Source organism: Cannabis sativa, chromosome 1 (assembly GCF_029168945.1).
Source record: "Cannabis sativa cultivar Pink pepper isolate KNU-18-1 chromosome 1, ASM2916894v1, whole genome shotgun sequence".
In the NCBI taxonomy this organism is placed as follows: Eukaryota; Viridiplantae; Streptophyta; class Magnoliopsida; order Rosales; family Cannabaceae; genus Cannabis; species Cannabis sativa.
The window spans coordinates 52366409-52390946 of record NC_083601.1 but is presented as its reverse complement, the minus strand read 5'-3'; positions in this window follow the sequence as shown (position 1 = coordinate 52390946).

Genomic DNA, 24538 nt, shown 5'->3' with positions numbered 1-24538 from the left:
GTACGGAGCAAACTATAAAGTTTTCTTCAAAGAATTTGTTGTCCGAAAATTTCTTGTTTCTATAATGTTGAATTGTTATAATGGGATATATTGTAATCTTTTTGTTATTGATTTGTTCTACATTTGCGCCATTTTTATGGCTTTGGCGCCTTAGAAGGCTATAGCGCCTATTATATGGTTGACCCCTAATTATTTAGGGTAGTTGTTTAAAATTTTACGGCTTCTTGTATTGAAAATATAACAAAATGTTGGCACAATAAAATTGCAAAATAAACAAGTTATGCACTAGACAAATTTTAAGTTAAGGTATGATGTAAAGAAATTTTAAAGTGATATTTTAAAAATATTTTCAAGTGAAATAAGGTTTAAGAACGATTAAGTTTAAACGATAATAGTTTTTAGCTATGGTTGGTTCATATTTTTAGGAATTATTAGCAAAAAGGGAAAGTGGTGGAATTTAGTATTCAGATTCTAATATTATTATTTAAAATTAATCAAGTAATTTGAAGAATAATAAATACGAAGATATTGTAATAAAAGGAGGTGGGAATACTAATTGTCAAATGCGAATTTATTGTGTTCAGATATATTTGGGAAGTCAAATTTTATGGAATTTGGTTTGTAATCTATGTCGTATAAGAAGGTATCATTATAAATGTTTTATGGTGATACAATTTTTGGAAGTTTTACAACTTGTCTTTTGGAAATTAAAATAGGAATAATTATATCATAATAACTGAATTGGATTATTTTAAGTAATTTCAATTCAATATAGATTGATTTGATTATAATAAAGTTTTACCATAAATAAATATGTATAATTTTTTTTGGGGGGGATAAGTACAATAAAGAAAATTGTAATATTTTGGAAATACGAACATTAATAATGAATTAATATGGTTGATTTTATTTATTTTGGGAAGGATTATGAAATTAATGGGTCATTAATGCTTAATAATCAAGGTTATTTTGTTTCATTGTATTGAATTACACTAATTATTGATAATCAAGGTAATTGAATACATTATTCGTTGCTTACTTTATTATTGCGATAATTTTCAAAGTAAACTTTTGATATCCTATGGATGGGAGCATTGCAGGTTTTTGTTATTACTAGATTACATATCAAAATTTTTTAGGTTTTAGGGTCTTAGTAAGGGATAGTAATCCTAAGATGATGATGAAGTAAAATACAAGAGTTAAGTTGCCACTAGCCAAAGGGATAGTATTTTATATGGGGATCTAGTTTTTCAATTTTGAGTTTTGAGTGTTTTGATCGGATTGATTATTTTCTAATAAAATTTTTTGGTTTTTTGATTTGTTTTCAGTTTATTCAGATTCGTTAGCTTTGGTGACGGCTATCAACAATGGGGAAATGTATTTCAACAAGTTAGGAGTGTTGTTTGAAGATGTTATAGCTTTATTGTCTAAATTACCGGGGGCAGTTTTGTCCCATGTGGCTCGCTTTGAGAATTTAGCGGCCCATGTGTTGGCAAAGCATGCTCTGCGGTTAGACGATGAGCTATCCTGGTTCGAGGAGGTTCTAGCGCCGGTGGCAGACGTGGGCGTCGTAAATTCATGAGTGATTCTAATCACTTTGTCAAAAAAAAATGTAAATAAATAAAAAATGGGATTTATTTTTTTTTTTAAAATAGATAGGGATTTAAATCCGTTAAGTTTGACTGTTAATTGGGTTTGCCACTATAAATGCACATATGTACACGTATCATATTTTGATTGGTCCTAATAATTTTAATAATTTAAATATTACAAAAATTGTTTTAAAATTAAAAATAAATAAAATAAAATAAGTTATTTCTCTTCTTCTTGGATCTGTGGTTCATCCACCATTACTATCCATGATCGACCCACAATCTATTCCTTTAATCCAAATCAACACCAAAATAAAATTAGAAAACAATTACATTTTCATATCTAACCTAAAAAACCCAAATCAAATAAATAAAACTCTAGATCTCAGAGATCAAAATGGGGACGATTAGTATTGTAGTGTGGTGCTTTGGTTTATCGCAGAGAGAAAGAGTGAAATCAGATTGGTGAGAGAAAAGGGGTTCATCCATGGATTTGGATTTTAGGATATTTTTTTGTTTCTTTTTTATTTATTTATTTAAAAATAAATTTTTATATTGTTTAAATTAAGGAAATTTGCGACAAAAGTCCTCAAAATGTTCACTTTATTACAGATTAGTTTCCAAGCTCGAAAAATAGCGGTTATAGTACTCAAGCTCATGATTTTTATTTGTCCGTTAGTCCCAATTTTAACTGAGCCGTTTATTTTTTAAAAATTGACACGTGTCAAAATATTATTGGTCAAAATGATTATTTTAATTTTAAAAAATAAAAATAAAAATAAAAATAAATGAATTATTTAAAAATAATTTTTTTCTTTTTCTTTTTCTTTCTTTTCTTCTTCTTCGTCTTCTTCTTCTTCTCACTCTGCCAGAAAACCTACCAACCCCCAGCCCTTTCTCTTGGCGTGGAGAAACCCGCCAACCCCCAACCCACATTCAGACCGGTTCCATCGATCCGTTCTACCATGTCTGCTTCGGTGGAATGATCTTCTCCTACCTCGTCGCTCTGCCCGTAAAGCATCACCATCTCGAGCACCAGCAGCACACCAAGGAACACGACCATTGATTCATTCCTCAGGTTTGGGCTTTCTCTTTTTTATTATCAATTCATTATTTGGATGTCTGAATTGGGAAGATTCCATTTTGTTTAGTTTTGTTCGTTTTTAGGGTTTAAGTTTTACTTTATGTGATTTGGAATTTTTTTTTAACTGATGAGATATTCAACAGAAAGGAAGAAGATGACTAAGAAAAAATAAATCAAATAAGATAAATTTATAATTTTAAAATATTTTTTATTTTTTATTTTATTTTAATTATTTTTAATTAAAATTATTATTTGGACCAATAAGGCTTCAACACGTGGCACTCTTGAATAAATTAACAGAGCAGTTAAATTTAGGACTAATGGACTTACAAAGGGTGCGACCTTGAGGACTATTGCCGCTATTTCTCGAGCTTGAGGACTAATCTGTAACAAAGTGAACATTTTGAGGACTTTTGCTGCAAATTTTTCTTTAAATTATTAAAATTGTTAAGGCCAATGAAAACACGTGTACATATCGGTGAACTCAATTGGTATTTAATGGCCAAATTTAACGATGCAGAATTAAAGACAAGAGGGTTTTACAAAAAAAAAAAAAAAGTTAAGTGTATAACAATTAAAAATAGGAAAATTCTACAATGCACCCCTTTAAAATAGATATATTGATGCACTCCTATCTGTTTTAGCTTCTGAAATAATTTTTTATTTAAATTTTTTTTTCTTATGGTCATGTACGTTATAGTTATTTAAGATATCCTGCAAAATTTTAAGAAATTTGAAAAAGTTTAACACGCCGAAAACTATGTTCAAACAGTGTATTGCACTCGTGACTATTTTATTTTATATGCGTGTAAAATCGACTGTTTGAACATTGTTCTCTATATTGTAAATTATTCCGAATTTCTTAAAATTATATAGGATATCTTAAATAGCTATAACATACATGAATATGAAAAAAAATTAGACTAATTTTTTTTTTTCTAAATGCTGAAATAAGTTAAGGGTGCATCAATACATCATTTTTAAGGGGGTGCATTGTAGAATCACCCTTAAAAATATATGGGGGTTTAGCCGCAAATTTCTTTATTTTTTTTTTTAATTTATGTTCACAATAAATTTTAGCTTATGATTAGTATTTAGTGGCCAATAAAAAATTGAGTTGATGACATTATGAGTGTTGATGTACATTGTCACTAGTAAAAATACATATAGAAATTTCCCATACCACATCGTCAAGGTTACAAATTTTAAAAGAGAATCTCAAGTATAAAGGGCGACTTTTGTAATTCCCAATATGAAAAGGAATAATATATATATATTTTTTGAATGGAAAAGTATTTCATTAGATAAAAAGGAAAAAAAAAAAAAAAACTCATCATTCTCTTCTAAAAGACTGAATAAAAGACATGAGTGGTTAAAGTTTGTCGTCGATGAACAACAGTGATATAAGTCTTGTGTCAATATAATTAGTGAATATCTCTTCCACTGCGTCTGTCCTGAAATTATTAGAAGTGTAAATTAAAAAAAAAACAAAATTATAATTTTTATGGAAGCAATAAAAAGGTACACTTTTTTTGTTAGAATTATAAAAAACTATATGTAATATTACCTTATTGTTTATCCATATTGGTTTTGTCTCTGCAATATTCTTGCACGGCGATACAATACATTTTTGTAGTAATCTCGAACACGTTTTGGGACCTATTTTAGAATTGTGTCAAATATTTACTAAGAAATACATCTAGTATTTTATCGAATCTCTATTATATAATTTTTTTCTTTTAAAAGAAAATTAAAAAATAAATAAAATTACCTGATTCAGCACTAATTGAAAGTTCTGTAATACTGCTTCTGCAAAATCGATTGATATTTCCATCTCAGGAGCCTTAAAATAAAACAAATTATTCATCAATAAAATTTCACCTTTTAAATTAAGTGTTTAAAGTAGAGCTTAATAATAAACGCAAGAGAAGGCAATTTCAACTTTTGTTATATTATATAGTATTAGGCATTAGTAACATGTAATGCATGTTTGCTTAAAATTGTATCAAAGTTGTTAACCTTAATTATTAATTTAAATAATAATAATAAAAAGTAAATTTAATACAACTCTTATATTTTTTTAAATATATAAAAGACGATTTTAAATTTATTTATAAAAAATTGTATCTAACTAATTAATTTTATTAAATAATAAATTAAGTAAATAACTAAAATTTTTTGATATAAAGTATGATTAATTATTTGAATAATGTCTAATTTAAATTTATATTAAGATTTATATATAAAAAAATATTTATCTAATTTTGTTGATACTTTTAAATAATTATCTAAATTATATTTTAATAAATAAATTAAATTTAGTCTTAATTTTTTTAAAAAAGAAATAATTAGTTGATTGATTTAACTGTGTTAGTTTTAACCGATTAACGAAAAATAAAAAAATCGTTAAACTAATCATTTTCGTTAAATATTCACATTTAATATAAGACAAATATAATATAATAGTAATAAGTTTAAATAATAATAATAATAATAATAATAATAATAATAATAATAATAATAATAATAATAATAATAATAATATATTTTTAGATATATGCAGTATGTTTAAATTTGAATCACAATATTAAATATTTTTAGATATGTACAGTAAATTTAAATTTGAATCACAATGTTTAAAAAAAGAGCAATTACATAAGCACATTTAAGAGGTTTAGGACTAAACCCTCTCAACTATCATTCCACTTACACTTAATTTTCTAAATTCAAATTTTAGTGGTAAAACCCTCCAAACTATTAAACGGTTAATAAATTTAAAGTGTCATCTATTTTTCACAGTTAATTGCGAACTTGAGGTTGAAATGTTAAGTGTAAGTAAAATGATAACTGGAAGGGTTTAACCGCTAAAAACTCGCACATTTAATATAATAGAGATATAAAGAAGACATGACAACCAAATAATTAGGGTTTTTAATTCCAAAAATACATCTCACCTGATGTTCTATTGGTGGGAAGGACATTAAAGCAGGGGATCATCTTTATTAATTGTTGGAATTTCAGTCCCATGATCATTACTAGTATGAAACCAAAACATTAGTACTATAATTGAAAAAAAATGAATTATATATCATAATTATGAGATAACTAATTAATTAAGAAACTTACTTGTTGAGATTTTGAATGGAATTTGAGAGGCTATGTTGAGAATAATGTGGAGGAAGAGGAGATTCTTTAAAGATGTCTTCCATAATACGACCAACATCATTATTTTCAAGAAAATACTTTGATATATCATCTTCTTCAATATTTGATGTTGGGTATTTGAAGTTTAATAAATCTTCATTTTCTATATCTTTAACATTCTTCCCCTTATTATTATTATTATCATCATTACGAGAAGAATCATTCATCTTCATCCTGATATATAACTAAATGTATCAAGCAATAATAATGTGTTTCGAATAATTAAACACAAACTAAGTTTGTATGTATTTAATTATCTATCGTAAAGTAAAGAAAGAATACAAAAAGTTTAGGTATACTAGTAATTACGTTCTTATATATATATATATATATAGACATTATTATCACTTCCTAATTACATTAGAATTTATATATATACCTGTTCTTTTTTAAGTTAGTTTAAAAATTATTATGTTATCTTTTTTTTTTCTTATGTTACTTTAAGTTAATTAAAATTATTATATGAGGTATATGCGTGAAAGCAATTTACAAAGTAATGATAATTTATTTATTTTTTTTTACGGTAAAATTATTTAAATTTTATATTTTTTAACAATTAATTACATAAACTAATTTTTTAACGGTAAAACTTATCAAACTCACGTGATGGACCACCCACGTATACTCTCATTTACACGTGTCAAGTTTTTAATAGTCCACGTGATATTAAAATTATTTTACAATATAAAAATAATTTAAAAATTATCAAAATTAAAAATATATATCTTATTCATATATATATATATATTTTTTTTTTTCATCTGAACTAATTAAAAAAACATATATTCTTGACACTCTCTCTCTCTCTCTCTCTCTCTCTCTCTCTCTCTCTCTCCCGATTTTTGATCATCTTCATCTTCTCCATGAAGCGTAGCTAGCTGCCGCCATTGCAATATCTTCTCCTTGAAACCCCGCACCAGTCCCTTGGTTCTGACGGAGAAGGCTTCATGACATTGGCAGCAAGTTCCTAATGACGAAAGCTTATGGATGATATGGGGAGAACTTTCTGAATCAGATCTGAAGGTAGAAGATGAAGATGATGAAGATATATGTTTACGTGTATTTTGCCGTAATTAATTATTTTTTCTTTATTTATTTATTTTTATAAAAATGTAAAAAGTAGAAAGATGTGCAAAAATAAAAACTTACTGTTAGAAACTAGTTGCTGCAGAAAATAAAAGGAACGAAGTTACCGAAATAGAATCTGAGTTGAGTCGCGGACTAGGTCGCTCTCTTTAAGTCATTTTTGTTGGTGTAATCTTGAGAGACACAGAAGAGATCATTTGTCTTTTTTTGGTGAGTGGATGGCAGAAGCAAGAGCAACAGGCATGAGACAGAGGCCTAATTTGCTTTGAAGAAATTGCAGCATGGCTTTGGTCACAGTGACTAGCTCTCGTTCGAACAACACGATTTCATCACATGGGAAAACAACCTCACTAATGTTATTCAGATCAATCAAAACAAAAGAGAAAGAAAAGTATATATATCATTTGTTATGAAGCAATTAATAAGTATTAATGGGGTTTAACAAGACCATACCTCAGCCTGACCATCTGTGATGCTAAGAATGTATATAACATGCCTAATCAACATGTTAAGAGCAATGTAAATGGCATTATAAGTAACTACATAGAATTAATGTATATAACACAATACTGTACATACTAATAATATATATACCTTTGATGTTGATAAGTTACTTGAATGGCTTTCCATTCCATAGCAAATAAATGGTTATGAATAGCATATTGTTCATTCCCCTTGCATTGCATACCAAGGCTTCCAATTCCATGTTGCCTCATATCAGGAGACATTAATGAAGAGACAGCCTCAAAAGATGGATGAGGAATTGGAGAAATGGTTTTAAACTCTTTATCCAATTAAACACTGTAAAACAGATATATGGTTCAAGACAAGAGTATTGGATTGCATATCTCCAACCTCAAAGTAATTAATTAGGAAGAGTAGAATAGAGCTTGAATCAGACGACCATAATCTGAGTCTGAATCAACAACATATGAAGAGGCATCTTCAGTACTGCCATTTGAAGCAATTAAAGTTGTATGTGAATTGTTGTTGTTGTCATCATTCACTACTAGTCAGTGGAAGACAAGCCTCTTCTTTCTCTCTTCAAGTTGGAAACAATTAGCTCATACTCAATAGTATTTCAAGTACTATTTGAAGTAAGTTCAAAACTTGAGTTGAGGTGTTCATAGCTAAGCTATATAAAAAATGATTAGCTTATGTAGTCTTTAGAGTAAACGGTACTTCAACTGTACTATGAATGCAGTAATCTCCAAGTAAAGGCATACTGGAAAATGGATTCAGTGTTATTTTGGATGAGTGGCGCTTTGAGCGGGTGGTGTGGTGCCAATAAGATGGCCTAAATTGCCATCTTAACCACAATTATGGTCCAAATCGTCGCTTCAAAGCTATTTACTGTATCTCAATTGTCTTCATTACTGTTTTTTTATTTTTTGTTCTGTTTTTTTATTTTTACACTTCAAAATAGTAATTTTTGCATTTTTACAGAATTTTACATAGAAACTCCTATTGCAACTAGCGCTGTAACCTAAATTGCAACAAAAAATCGTATAGAAATGGCCGCTATTGCAACTAGCGCTGCAACCACTTTAGACACCCAAACTGTAAATTTAAAAAAAATAGTATATGGAGTAATTCTTTTTTTTTTTTTTACTATTTTCCTTTTTATATTTTATATATTCTTTTTAATTATTTTTATTATATATACCCTATATTATATTCATTTATTACTTAATTAATGGTGAAAAATTCTTAGACATTTATAACTTATTCTTGCCAGGTAATAATACTTGATATATACAGGTAATAGTAGAAGAAAAAAAAATCTCCAAAAAAGAAATAGTAAAAAAGAAACAAAAAATATATTTTTTTAATGTCAATTAAATGTGCCATGTGTACACCATAAATGCATGAGCAGTCCACCATGGCCGTTAATAGCAAAAAATAAATAAATATATCAAACTGCTAACAGAATACGAGTTTTGTGCCAAAAAATAAATTTTGAGAATTAATTACTAGCAAGGTAGAACTTTTAAAAATCAATTCTCTTTCACCTATTTGGTTCTTCTTCTCTACCACCTTGGCTTTGTCTTTCCTCCAAGCTTGTTGCAAGGTGACGGAACACATTGTTATAATAAACCCGATCACTTTGTGGCATCTATGTTAAAAATAAAATTGTGTTAAAATTTACTAACAAATGAATCAAATACTTACAAAAATCTATGTTTTATATAATTTTGTTCTTTTAAACAATCTTTTCTTTAAAAAAAATAATAATAACCTGATTCACCACTGCTTTAAACCTTTCTAATACTGCTTCTGCATTATTGATTGACAGATCCATCTGAGGAGCCTTAAAAAAAAATTTATTCATCAATAATCTTTTAAATTCAGAATTTTTTGCTTCAAGTAGAGCTTATAATAACAAATGCAAAAGAATAAAATTTCGACTTTAATTATATATATATGTATATCTACTAAACACCTTTTTAATTTCGGGATTGAATCGGATTTAATTTCTTAGAGAATCTATTGAGATTAAATGTAACAACTATAAATAGGTGTTTTTCTATTCTAAAAGGGAGTTCTGATCTCCAATCTTTAAAGCTCATGAGATTCAGAGTCAAGTTTAGAGAGAGAGTCCAAGATCATAATGAGTGTGTGTAAAGGAATGTAATAGGAGTATCACTCTAGAAGTGATTTTCTATTTCTTTGTAATTATTCACTGTGTTGAGTTTTATTCTTAGGCTTATTCAATTGTGTACTATTGACTATTCAAGCAATAAAGACCCATGATTTATTCATTCTTGAGCTAAGTTTTTCTTGTCTAATTTCAATTAAGTTCTAGTTCTAATTTTGTGATTGGTTTTAGTTTTGTTTGTGCATTCTTAAATATTGTTATTGTTGTAACAATCAGTTTTGAAGGTGATCATTCACCACAAAATCTCCAAGGTACTCTATTTCCTTTTAGTTAAGGATTATGTTTCGAGAGCATGATTAAATAATTCTGACTATCAACTCAGCAAACAAACTATTCAAAATTGACAAATCAAACCAACTCAACAAAACTTAAATTATGTCCAAATTTTCTTACAAAATTAATCTTTATTATCAAAACTCAAAACAGGCAGAAGAAGAGATGGATAATGAAGAAAGAGAATTCACTTTTTTCTTATGTAATTCTAGTAATTTTAAAGATATTTTTAAATATATATATATATATATATATTGAAGATAAGATTATAATATAATTTTACCTGATTTTGTATTAGTGGCCGGAAGGGCATTGAATTTGAAGCAAAGGGATCTTCATTATTCATCAAGAATGGTACTTGAGTTTCATTAGTCACATGATCATCACTAGTATCATATATTAAAACACAAAATTAATATATATATCATAAAATTATATAATGAGAGAAATTAATTAATAAAATAAACTTACATATTGAGTTGTTGCATGAAATTTGAGATGCCAAGTTGATGAGGATTGTTATTATTAGGAGAAGTACTAGAGTCTTTAAATATGTGTTGCATAATATCACCAACAGCCTCCTCATCAAAAAAAATAGTTCCTTTAAGAATAATGGTACTTATTAAATCATCATCTTCTGATATTGGTAATAATTGGAAGTTTAATTGCATCGAATTATTATTACTTATTAAATCATCTTCGTAATATAACTCTTCAATTAAACCACTAATATCCTCATCAGGAATAACTTCCTTGTTTTCCTTATTATCCAATGTTGATGGAAATTGGAAGTTTAATAATTGTTTTTGAAATTCTTCCATATTCATCACCTTAGTAATAGTGTACTAATAAGTTTTACTATATATTTTATTTACGAAAGGTAACTATTATTGATTTTATTTATAATATAGAGTAATTAGCAAATTTCTAATATACAAGATTTGTCTCACTACAACAAATTTATTAATTACCGGTGGAGCCAAACCGCCGGTATTAATTGGTTATTACCGGCGAAATTGGTCATCCGCCGGTATTTTTTTTGAAAATTAAAAAAAAAATTAATATTTAAAAAACAAGGTAATACCGGCGGATCACACTATTACCGGCGAAAATTCCGCCTCTGATTCCTTGGGCGAGAATTTGACCGCCCAAAATTTAAAACAACTATTACCGGCGGATTAGTAGAGGCGGGTTCCGCCGATAATAGTCAGGGGAGTCTGACCGTTGTATTATTACCGGCGAAACCCTTTTATTACCGGCGGGTCCCACCGTTAATTAAATTCTATAAAATATCCCCCCAAGGTTGAAAACATTTTCCATTTTCCTTCAAAAAAAAACCCCACGACTCCTTCAAAGAAAACCCATCCAGCCTTCGGCGCATCCCCCTTCTGCTCCGCCTCCATCTCCGACGCCCATCCCCCTTCTCCTCCTCCATCTCCGGCGCCCATTCCAGCCATTGCAAAGGTAAAGTTTTTGTTATAACATTTTTTTTTTTGCTATATTATTTCGGTTTTAAAATTTTTTTTGTAATTATTTTTTTTGTTATCTTTGGTTTAAGTTTTGGGTAGGAGTATAACAGTTAACGGAGATTTGCAACATCGGAGGAAGAATACAAATTTCTACCAGAAATTAAAGAGGTTGGTGCTTTTAGTTTTCTGTTGGTATTTTATTTTTTGTGTTGTGATTTTTTTTGTAAATGGTATATAAATATATATAAATCTTTGTGTATTGTTGATAGTGTAAGTATAAGTGTATGATTTTTTTTATATAAAATATGCATGGATATCAATTGTATGTTAATATATAATATATGTAATATATACATTATACTTGGAAATATGTGTTTGGAAATATTGTATTTTGTGTTTTGTATATTGTATATTGGATATTGTATTTTGAATATTGTATATACAGTGTATATACTGTATATAATGTATATATACTGTATATATAATATATATAAACAACTTATATAACTTATATATATATAGGAAATTATAAAATTGATATATAATTGATTATTTTTAAAAAAATGTAGTTAAAAAATTAGAATAAATCTTTATTATTGGAAAAAATACTTAGAAGTATAATATTTTTTAACATTAAGTATATAAATGTAAATAAATATAATTAATTTTTATGTATATACAACATAAAAAATAAACTTTTTCATGTAAATTATTAAATAAGATTTTAAAATCTAAATTATAATTTTTTAATAATAAAAATTTAACAACAAAAATTTTATGAAATATATACTTAATAATTAAATATTAAAAATTAATTAAATAATGAAATTTTAACATTAAAATATGTAAAGAATAAATATTAATAAAATAATAATTTTTTTAATTTTAAAAAAATTTAATAAATGAAAATTTTATTATAATATATACTTGAAAAATAAATATAAAAGCAAAAAAAAAATATTTTGATGTAAAGAATTAAATTTTTTTTTTACGATTTTAATTATAATTTTTTTTAAGAAAAAGATTCAATATAGAAAAATATTTTTAAATAATATTTCTTTAAAAAATTAATTAAATAATATAATTTTAACATTAAAATATGTAAAAAAAATATTAATAAAATAAAAATTTTTTAAATATAAAAAAAAATTAATAAATGAAAATTTTATTGTAATATATACTTGAAAAAAAAATATAAAAGCAAAAAAAAATATTTAGATGTAAAAAATTAAAATTTCTTTTACGATTTTAATTATAATTTTTTTTAAGAAAAAGATTCAATATAGGAAAATATTTTTAAATAATATTTTTTTAAAAAAATTAAAAATAGAAAATATATTTAATAAGGAATGTTTTTTTAATAATATATAAATAATTGTGTAAGTATTAAAATAATAATGAAATTTTTTTAATAAAATAGCATAAAATATCATAAAATAGCTTAAAATAGCATAACATTTTATCATTCAATTTTTCTTTATACTATTAAATCTTATGTCTTCATAAAATTTTAGATGACAATCGACAAGTCTTGGACCACTTTGCGAAATCGTAAATGTCCACAATATTGGGATGGTCTAAATGCATTTTTAGAGATGGCCTCGAAATGTAAAGATTGTGATGGTAGAATTAGGTGCCCATGTGTAAGATGTGTGAACAATAGGCTTCAAACTTTACCTGTTGTGAAAGCACATATATTCGATTGGGGTTTTTTTACTGGTTACGAGAAGTGGACTTACCACGGGGAAGCATAATCTAGTGCCACTAATGCAATGAATGACCATGATGCCGCTGATGATGATACTGAAATTGACGAGATGATTCCGATAGTGGATGACTTCCTTCAGCCGTCATTCGAAATGGATGATAATCCAGATGCAAATCAATGGCGCGACGAATTATTTGAAGAAATTGAGGCCGAGTTGTATCCTGGTTGTGATTGGATATGTTCTCTTAACTTTTTGGCAAAGTTATTGCATTTGAAAGTTAGGGGAAAGATTCCTAACAACATATTTGATGAATTACTGAAGTTATTAAAATTTGCTTTTCCAAAGGAAAAGAAAATTCCATCAAACTATTATGATGCCAAGGAAAAATTGAAAAAATTAGGGTTGGGGTATGAGTCAATTCATGTGTGCAAGCACAATTGCTGTTTATTTTACAATGAACATGCAAATGAAGATTCATGTCCAGTCTGTGGCACTAGTAGATGGATAACTTCAGAAAATTTAGGAGCAAAAAAGGTGCCTCATAAGGTGATGCGTTACTTTCCGTTAATTCCACGACTGAAGAGACTGTATACTTCAAGGCATACGAAAAAATACATGGTATGGCACCACAGTGGTAAATCAAAAGATGAGGGTGTGATGCGACACCCTGTGGATGGTGCAGCATGGAAGGACTTTGATGCCAAACATCCTGATTTTGCTAGTGAACCTCGAAATGTTTGTCTCGGTTTAGCTGCCGATGGCTTTAATTCGTTTGGCAACATGAGCCAAGCTTACAGTATGTGGCCTGTAGTTTTGGCGAACTATAATTGTAACGCCCTAATGCTAAGGCACGCTACAGTACTTTTTCAATTATTGTGCAATCTTTGCTAATCAAAGAAATTTCTCAAAAAACGTGTCAAATTAAAACTTTTGTTTTAAATATTAAACTTTGCAATATAATATAATATTTACAGATTCCGAGATCCCGTTTTTAAACTTTGTAAAATTTACTTTTCAAACTATACATTTCAAAATACATAACTTTCAGGTCGCACAGCGACTTTCAAAATACAACTCCCAGATGTCCCGAGACCGAACACTCCAGGTCGCGCTGCTTGACATGTACAATCTCACCCGAGCTCAGGTTCATTCTTGTTCAGCCTTCGCCTTTCCTTTACCTACACATGGAAGCAGAAACTGTGAGTCAACAGACTCAATAAGAAATGCATATAACATACCATATAATTTCAGACCTGTAAATAGGCGCCCATACACCTATTTACAGAGCTTAACAGATGAGTATGAACGTTCAATACCAGGGTACAACCACTATACCACATACACATCGTACCTCACTGTACGAGTGTTGGTAGGGTTTACCCCGAACACTGAGTAACACTGAGTGATGTACCACACACCTTAGCATTTTCCCGTGCCCGTGTTGGTATCACTGTATCGTACTCACAGCCACAATAATCACTATACCAATGCACTCTATAGCTTATTCATACAAGTGTTGGTAGTGCTTAACATAATTCAAGCATGCATATATAAACACATATACACACATTCAGATAATCATATCATACATTATACACAGTTCTTACCTGTTTTCCGAATTCAAGTGTGCTGGCCGACCTGAACGGAATTCACGTGCTAGATGGATGCCCTGATCACAATAATTGCAACACAGATGAGTGACTCGCTAAATCACTTTCCGGGATTTAAACTTGAAACTAAAAGTTTTCCTATCGATAAACTTCATGGCAATACCATAAATATCTCAAAATTGGCCAAAACTAGGGTTCTGGAATTTCCCCCAACAGGCACACCGGTTCCCAACCGGAAATTCGGTTCTGGGTCACCATCCGGTCGACCGGTTGGTACTAGTCCCCCAGAACCGGAATTCCGGTTCTGTGCTGGGAACCCAAAAATCATCCCCCTTAACTCAATTCAATCCCAAATTTTACCAAACTCTCCAGTACACCTATACAATGTATAAACAACCATTTCCAACCAATAAATCACAGAACAAACCAACAAATCAAATCATGCCATTAAAGCTCAAAGCTTGAGTTTCAAAACTCAAGCTTGCTTAAAACTAACATCAAGCAATAAAATCAGCTGCTAGGGACTTCAATCAACTCAAACCAACCCTAGAATTCAAACCCTAGGCACTTCAAACCTTAACAGCCCCTAATTTACAATATCACCATTTCAACCTAACTTAAAAAACTTGAAAACTAAGAAGGGTTCATTGGAACTTACCTTAGATTGATTTTCTTCTTTGAAATCCTTGCTGAAATCCAACAATCAACAACAAACTCCTTTGATTTTGGTCCCAAATTTCTATAGAGAGAAAGAGAGAGGGTTCAAGAGAGTGAAATTCCAATTTTTTTGATTTTTCTTCCAAAGAGAAATGGATTTTCTCTAACTAAACCCTTGCTGAAATTAAAAGCCACTTGTCACCTCCCTAGGCAGCCACTACACTATACCTCAAAAAGACTTAAATGCCCTTAAGGTTAAAATTAAATATTTTCCAAGATTAGGGGTAAAATGGTCAATTCCATAACCCCGCTCAATCCCGATAATTTATTTTCTCTAAAATATTTCCCACTATGAAATAAGGTTCTAAACTTACCCATGTGATCAATCTAGCCATCCATCGCATTTTCCGTTGTCGCCGAACAAAAATTACAAAAATAACATATTTCACATATAAGCTAAATAATACCCCTAGAGTTTAATAAAATCTCTGGAATTGAGAAATTATAACTCTAATATTTATTTCTAAATATTGGGGTCCACAATTAAATTAATTCACAAATAATAATAAAATAATAAAAATTAGTGCTAATTGCCTTTACTAATCCACATTACTAGAGCGGTCATTACAATTATCCCCCCGTTAATGGGATTTCGTCCTCGAAATCTAACCTGAATAGCTCTGGATGTTTAGTCCTCATATCTGACTCCAATTCCCAGGTGGCTTCTTCCACCTTACTGTTCCTCCAGAGCACCTTAACCAGTGCAATAGTCTTGTTCCGAAGAACTTTTTCCTTTCTATCTAAAATCTGTACAGGTTGTTCTTCATAGGTTAAGTCCGGTTGCAGTTCAAGGGCTTCATAACTCAAGACATGAGTCGGGTCCGACACGTATTTCCTTAACATAGAAATGTGAAATACGTCATGAACAGCCGATAATGCTGGTGGTAAGGCTAGCCGATATGCTACCTGCCCGACCTTCTCGAGTATCTGAAATGGCCCAATGAACCTAGGGCTTAGCTTACCCTTCTTCCCGAAGCGCCTAATACCCTTCATTGGTGAAACCCGCAGGAAAACATGTTCCCCTGCCTGAAATGTAACATCTCTGCGCTTCGGATCAGCATAACTTTTCTGCCTGCTTTGAGCAGCAAGCATCCGAGCCTTGATCTTATCAATAGCTTCATTGGTCCTCTGCACTAACTCTGAACCCAAGTACTTCATTTCTCCTGTCTCGTCCCAATGAATAGGAGAACGACATTTTCTACCGTATAACATCTCATAGGGAGCCATCCCTATTGTACTCTGGTAGCTGTTATTGTAGGAGAATTCAATTAAAGGCAAGTACTTACTCCATGAACCCTCAAAGTCCATGACACAAGCTCGCAGTAAGTCTTCCAAGATCTGGATAGTTCTTTCTGACTGACCATCAGTCTGAGGGTGAAAGGCTGTACTAAACTTTAACTTGGTACCCATAGCCTTCTGAAGACTCACCCAAAACTTCGATGTGAACTTTGGATCCCTATCTGACACAATAGATTTAGGGCCTCCATGGAGACGAACTATCTCCTTCACATACAATTCAGCGTACTGATCCACTGAATATGTAACTTTCACTGGTAGAAAGTGAGCTGATTTTGTAAATCTGTCCACAATAACCCATACTGAATCATACATCTCCGTAGTTCTAGGCAAACCAGTTACGAAGTCCATTGCAATGTCCTCCCACTTCCATTCTGGAAGGACTAAAGGTTGCAACAACCCTGCCGGCCTCTGATGTTCAGCTTTAATTTGCTGGCAGGTTAAGCACTTGGACACGTAGTCCACCACATCTCTTTTCATCCCATACCACCAGAAGTAGGGTTTCAAATCTTGATACATTTTGGTGGTTCCCTGATGCAACGAATAAGGCATGGTGTGAGCTTCATCAAGTATCTCTTTCTTAAGCTCACCAACATTAGGAACACAAACTCGAGCTTTGTATAATAACATTCCACTGTTCGAGACTGAAAAGCCTCTAGGCCGACTAGCCATTACTTCGTCTCGAACCTTAACTAGCTCGGGATCTTCCAGCTGTGCCTTTTTGATTCTTTCCAACAGATCAGATTGGAGTGTTAGATTATGTAATTTCCCGACCACAAATTCAATCCCTGCACTAACCATTTTCGAAGCTAGTTGAGGGGCTATCATAACTGTGGTACAAACTTGCCCGGGACCTTTTCTGCTTAAAGCATCGGCCACAACATTGGCTTTCCCGGGGTGATACAGTATTTCGCAATTGTAGTCTTTAACCAACTCAAACCACCTTCTTTGCCTCATATTCAGATCTTTCTGGGTGAAAAAGTATTTAAGGCTTTTATGATCAGTATAAATCTCACACTTTTCACCGTAAAGATAATGTCGCCATATCTTTAAAGCAAAAACCACAGCAGCGAGCTCTAAATCATGAGTTGGGTAACGCTGTTCATAATCTTTCAATTGACGAGAGGCATAGGCTATGACTCTGTCAGCTTGCATCAGAACACATCTCAGACCCTGTCTGGATGCATCACAATAAACCACAAATTTTTCTTGATCTGATGGCAAAGCTAACACCGGAGCTGTTATCAAACGTTGCTTCAACTCCTGAAAGCTTGTCTCACACTTATCTGACCACACAAATCTCTGATTTTTCTTGGTCAATTCGGTTAGGGGCATAGAAAGTTTAGAAAATCCTTCAACGAAACGCCGATAATACCCTGCTAATCCGAGAAAACTTTGAATTTCCGTCACAGACTTGGGCCTCGGCCAATTCTTCACTGATTCTATCTTATTTGGATCAACCATAATTCCATTCTTTCCAACAATATGTCCCAGAAAGGACACCTCAGACAACCAGAATTCACACTTTTTAAACTTGGCATACAGCTTGTGATCCCTAAGTTGCTGTAACACCATTCGAAGATGATGCTCGTGCTCCTCTTCTGACTGAGAGTATACAAGAATGTCATCGATAAACACTATAACGCAGTTATCGAGGAAATCCTTGAATACCCTATTCATGAGATCCATAAAGGCCGCAGGGGCATTTGTCAATCCGAACGACATTACCAGAAACTCATAGTGCCCATATCTGGTTCTAAAAGCAATCTTCGGTATGTCCTCCTCCCGAATTCTAAGTTGATGATAACCAGACCGTAAATCAATCTTCGAAAACACTGTCTTTCCCTGAAGCTGATCGAACAGATCGTCGATCCTGGGCAACGGGTACTTGTTCTTAATCGTCAACTTGTTTAGTTCCCGATAATCAATACACATTCTGAGGGAACCATCTTTCTTTTTCACAAAAAGAACCGGAGCTCCCCAGGGCGATACACTGGGTCGAATAAACCCAATATCAAGCATCCCCTGGAGCCGCAACTTAAGCTCCTTGAGTTCCGCTGGAGCCATCCTATATGGAGCTTTAGAAACAGGTTCGACTCCAGGTGCCAAATCAATTATAAAATCAATCTCTCGCTGTGGTGGCAATCCCTGCAACTCCTCGGGAAATACGTCAAGAAAATCTTTCACCACCCGGACTACCTCAGGCCCAAATGTTTCAGGTCTGCTGGAGTCAAATACAACCGCTAGAAATCCTACACAACCATTGCATAGTAAATCCCCAGCTCCTCAAGCACGTAAAATAACCGGGATTCGAGACCACGAATCCGATCCAACATAAACAAATGGATCTTCACCTTCCGGCTGAAAAGTCACCATTTTACGCCTACAATCTATACTGGCCGAATACTTGGATAGGAAATCCATTCCCAGTATAATATCAAACTCAGTTAGTTTCAATTCTATGAGGTCAGTACTCAATTCCCTATCTTCGATCCTAATTGGCATAGACCTAATGCGCCTATTAGAGATAACCAATTCTCCGCTAGGCATTAGGGTTCTAAACCCTCTTTCTAAAATATCACAAGGCCTACCCAAAAGATCAATTACTCTTGTAGCCACATATGAACGTGTAGCTCCCGAGTCAAATAATACTGTAAATAACAAGTTGTTGATGGGAAGCTGACCTGTCACAACAGAAGGACTGGCTGCAGCATCAGCTTGGGTAATGGCAAACACTCGAGCAGGAACCGGTTTCACTTCAGCTTTCGGCTCCTCTTTCTTTGCCTGGGGGCAATCTTTCTTAAAATGCCCCACCATGCCACACAGGAAGCATGTCTTCCGGTTACACTCTCCCGGATGATGTTTCTTGCACCGTGGACACTCAGGGTAAGAGTAACCCTGGCGTCCTCCTCTGCCTTGGTTCCCACGGAACCGCTTACTTTGCCCCGAACCACCAGAAGCCAGAAAAACTTTTCTTTTCTGCTCAGTGGTGGAATCACCACCATCCCTACCATAAACAGGAGTAGGAACAGTGGGGGTTCCACCAACACTCGGAGTCACTCGGGGCTCCTGAAGGAATTTCACTGCACCCTCGGCTCTCAAAGCCTTTTCAACCATCTCTGCATTCGTGGTTGCTTCAGTGGTAGTAATCACTAGATCATGCCGAATCTTTGCACTCAAACCCGCCAAATATTTTTCTTTCTTACTGAAGTCGGTTGGGACAATCCCAACTGCAAGCTTGGCCAAACGGTCAAACTATGTCGTATACTCTGTAACCGGCATTCCCTCAGTTTGAACCAATTCGGTGAACTCTTTCCGCTTTGCATTGCGGACTGCTTCATTGTAATACTTGGAGTTAAATAATTCCTTGAATTCTTCCCAGGTCATCAGTGTGACGTCTCGAGTGAGGGTTATCAGCTCCCACCACACGAGAGCGTCTTCCTGAAACTGAAAAGTGGCGCAGGTCACCCGGTCATTTCCAACCACTCCCATAAAATTAAGGATGCGTTCAATCACTGAAAGCCACTGCTCGGCCTTCATCACATCAGGGCCTCCTAGAAACACTGGAGGTGCCTGTTTCCGAAATCTTTCATACAACGGCTCCATACGGCTGCCAGCAACAGGTTGTTCTGCTGGCACCGCAGGAACTGCAACGGCCTGAACCACTTGAGGAGGCATGGTAGGAGGACCCTGCTGCCTCAATCTTTGGATCTCTTCATCTTGCTGGCGGATTCTATCTTGCATTTCAGTGAATCTTTGCTCCCAATCAGGAGGAGCTTGAGGTGGATTTATAGGGCGACCACCCTGAGCTCTGCCACGGCCACGGCCGCGACCACGAGGATTTTGACGATTCCCCTGACCGCCTCCGGTCTCAACCATGCCACCCTGACTTCTTGTATTTTGCGGGGTGTCCATTTTATAGGACTTAACCTGCGAATCCATAAGCCAGGCAGGTTAGACATCGATCAAAACTTAACACCGCTCTTAAAGACTTAAAGGCAACACACTTTTATAATTAATTAATTAAAATCTAATATGCTTCCTAACATGCTTTCACATTCATATTTATTTTAAGTACTAAACAAGTACAGGCTTACTGAACCGTGAACCGAGCTTTCTCTGATGAAGATTGTACATGTCTTAGCAAGCTTCGGTAGACAAACCTGGCGGCTCTGATACCAAAATTGTAACGCCCTAATGCTAAGGCACGCTACAGTGCTTTTTTAATTATTGTGCAATCTTTGCTAATCAAAGAAAGTTCTCGAAAAACGTGTCAAATTAAAACTTTTGTTTTAAATATTAAACTTTGCAATATAATATAATATTTACAGATTCTGGGATCCCGTTTTTTAAACTTTGTAAAATTTACTTTTCAAACTATACATTTCAAAATACATAACTTTCAGGTCGCACAACGACTTTCAAAATACAACTCCCAGATGTCCCAAGACCGAACACTCCATGTCGCGCTGCTTGACATGTACAATCTCTCCCGAGCTCAGGTTCATTCTTGTTCACCCTTCGCCTTTCCTTTACCTACACATGGAAGCAGAAACTGTGAGTCAACATACTCAATAAGAAATGCATATAACAGACCATATAATTTCTGACCTGTAAATAGGCGCCCATACTCCTATTTACAGAGCTTAACAGATGAGTATGAACGTTCAATACCAGGGTACAACAACTATACCACATACACATCGTACCTCACTGTACGAGTGTTGGTAGGGTTTACCCCGAACACTGAGTAACACTGAGTGATGTACCACACACCTTAGCATTTTCCCGTGCCCGTGTTGGTATCACTGTATCGTACTCACAGCCACAATAATCACTATACCAATGCACTCTATAGCTTATTCATACAAGTGTTGGTAGTGCTTAACATAATTCAAGCATGCATATATAAACACATATACACACATTCAGATAATCATATCATACATTATACACAGTTCTTACCTGTTTTCCGAATTCAAGTGTGCTGGCCGACCTGAACGGAATTCACGTGCTAGATGGATGCCCTAATCACAATAATTGCAACACAGATGAGTGACTCGCTAAATCACTTTACGGGATTTAAACTTGAAACTAAAAGTTTCCCTATCAATAAAATTCATGGCAATACCCTAAATATCTCAAAATTGGCCAAAACTAGGGTTCTGGAATTTCCCCCAACAGGCAGACCGGTTCCCAACCGGAAATCCGGTTCTGGGTCACCATCAGGTCGACCGGTTGGTACTGGTCCCCCAGAACCGGAATTCCGGTTCTGTGCTGGGAACCCAAAAATCATCCCCCTTAACTCAATTCAATCCCAAACCTTACCAAACTCTCCAGTACACCTATACAATGTATAAACAACCATTTCCAACCAATAAATCACAGAACAAACCAACAAATCAAATCATGCCATTAAAGCTCAAAGCTTGAGTTTCAAAACTCAAGCTTGCTTAAAACTAACATCAAGCAATAAAGTCAGCTGCTAGGGACTTCAATCAACTCAAACCAACCCTAGAATTCAAACCCTAGGCACTTCAAACCTTAACAGCCCCTAATTTACAATATCACCATTTCAACCTAACTTAAAAAACTTGAAAACTAAGAAGGGTTCATTGGAACTTACCTTAGATTGATTTTCTTCTTTGAAATCCTTGCTGAAATCCAACAATCAACAACAAACTCCTTTGATTTTGGTCCCAGCCGAGAGAGAGAAAGAGAGAGGGTTCAAGAGAGTGAAATTCCAATTTTTTTGATTTTTCTTCCAAAGAGAAATGGATTTTCTCTAACTAAACCCTTGCTGAAATTAAAAGCCACTTGTCACCTCCCTAGGCAGCCACTACACTATACCTCAAAAAGACTTAAATGCCCTTAAGGTTAAAATTAAATATTTTCCAAGATTAGGGGTAAAATGGTCAATTCCATAACCCCGCTCAATCCCGATAATTTATTTTCTCTAAAATATTTCCCACTATGAAATAAGGTTCTAAACTTACCCATGTGATCAATCTAGCCATCCATCGCATTTTCCGTTGTCGCCGAACAAAAATTACAAAAATAACATATTTCACATATAAGCTAAATAATACCCCTAGAGTTTAATAAAATCTCCAGAATTGAGAAATTATAACTCTAATATTTATTTCTAAATATTGGAGTCCACAATTAAATTAATTCGCAAATAATAATAAAATAATAAAAATTAGTGCTAATTGCCTTTACTAATCTACATTACTAGAGCGGTCATTACAATAATCTTCCACCTTGGTTATGTATGAAAGACAATAATTTTATGTTGACCATTCTTATTCCTGGAGATAAATCACCCGGAATGGACATAGACGTATTTTTAAGACCCTTGGTGGATGAGTTGAAGGAGTTGTGGGTTAACGGAGTAGATACGAGAGATTGTCGAACCAACACTGTCTTCAAGTTGCGTGCAGCTCTTTTGTGGACAGTGAATGATTTTCCTGCTCGTAGTTATTTGTCTGGTTGGAGTGGTCAGGGATATAAAGCTTGTCCTACTTGCAATGAAGATACATCTTCTATTCGAGTAATTGGTAAGACATCTTACGTGGGTCATAGAAGATTTTTGCCAAATAACCATCGAATGAGAAGGGATACTCAATTTGACGGACAAATTGAGAGAAGACCTCCTCCAAGACGTTTTACTTGTGAAGAAGTATTAGAATAAGTAAACGAACTCCCACCCCACCTCCCTGGAAATCATGAGCTCTTTGGTGGTGTGAAGCGTAGGCGAGTTGCAAAAAATCATAATTGGCGGAAAAAAAGCATCTTCTACGAGCTTGACTATTGGTGTTCAAATATTCTTAAACACAATATGATGTCATGCATGTTGAGAATAATGTTTGTGATAGTTTATTGGGCACAATATTGGACAATGAGAAATCCAAGGACACTACCAATGCAAGACACGATTTAAAGAAGCTAGGCGTCAGAGAATCGTTGTGGATTTATGAAGATGAGAGGGGGAAGCTGTTGAAACCTCATGCACCTTACATGCTTAAACCTGATGACATGATCCAATTTTGTAAATTTATTAAGGATGTGAAATTTCCCGATGGCTTTTGTTCGAATTTGAGAAAAAAAGTAAATGAAAATTTAACAAATGTCATCGGATTGAAGTCACACGACTGCCATGTAATAATGCAACGATTACTGTCTGTTGGTGTTCGCAAGTTTCTCCTGAACGCTATATCGACCACCATCTCTGAACTGTGCAACTTTTCAGGCAAATTTGTTCAAGGACTATAAATGTTAAAGACATGGAGGTTGCTCAACAAGATCTTATTTTAATCTTGTGTAAAAGGGAGTCCATATTTCCTCCTGCATTTTTTGACATAATGATTCATTTGGTCCTTCATTTGCCTGAAGAAGCAATTTTGGGTGGACCTGTTTTTATGAGGTGGATGTATCCATTTGAAAGATACATGAAAAAATTTAAGAACTACGTAGGAAATAAAGCACGTCCTGAAGGGTCGATAGCAGAAAGTTACGTTATTGATGAGGCTTTGACATTTTGTTCAATGTATTTCAAGGGGGTTGAAACAAGGTTTAACCGTCTTGATCGTAATGAAGATGAGGTTGTCCCACGAAAGCTTTCTGTGTTTCAATCTCAATGTCGACCCATTACAAAAGGTAATCTCCGACCACTTGATCGCGCATCTCGTGAACAAATAGAGTGGTATATAATCAACAATTCACCTGAAATTCAAGCTTACTTAGAGTGAGTTTTTTTCTTTATTAATTTTTTTTTCACCTTAACTTTCAATCAATTAATTCAAATCTATTTTATTTTACAGTGAACACTTGGAAGTG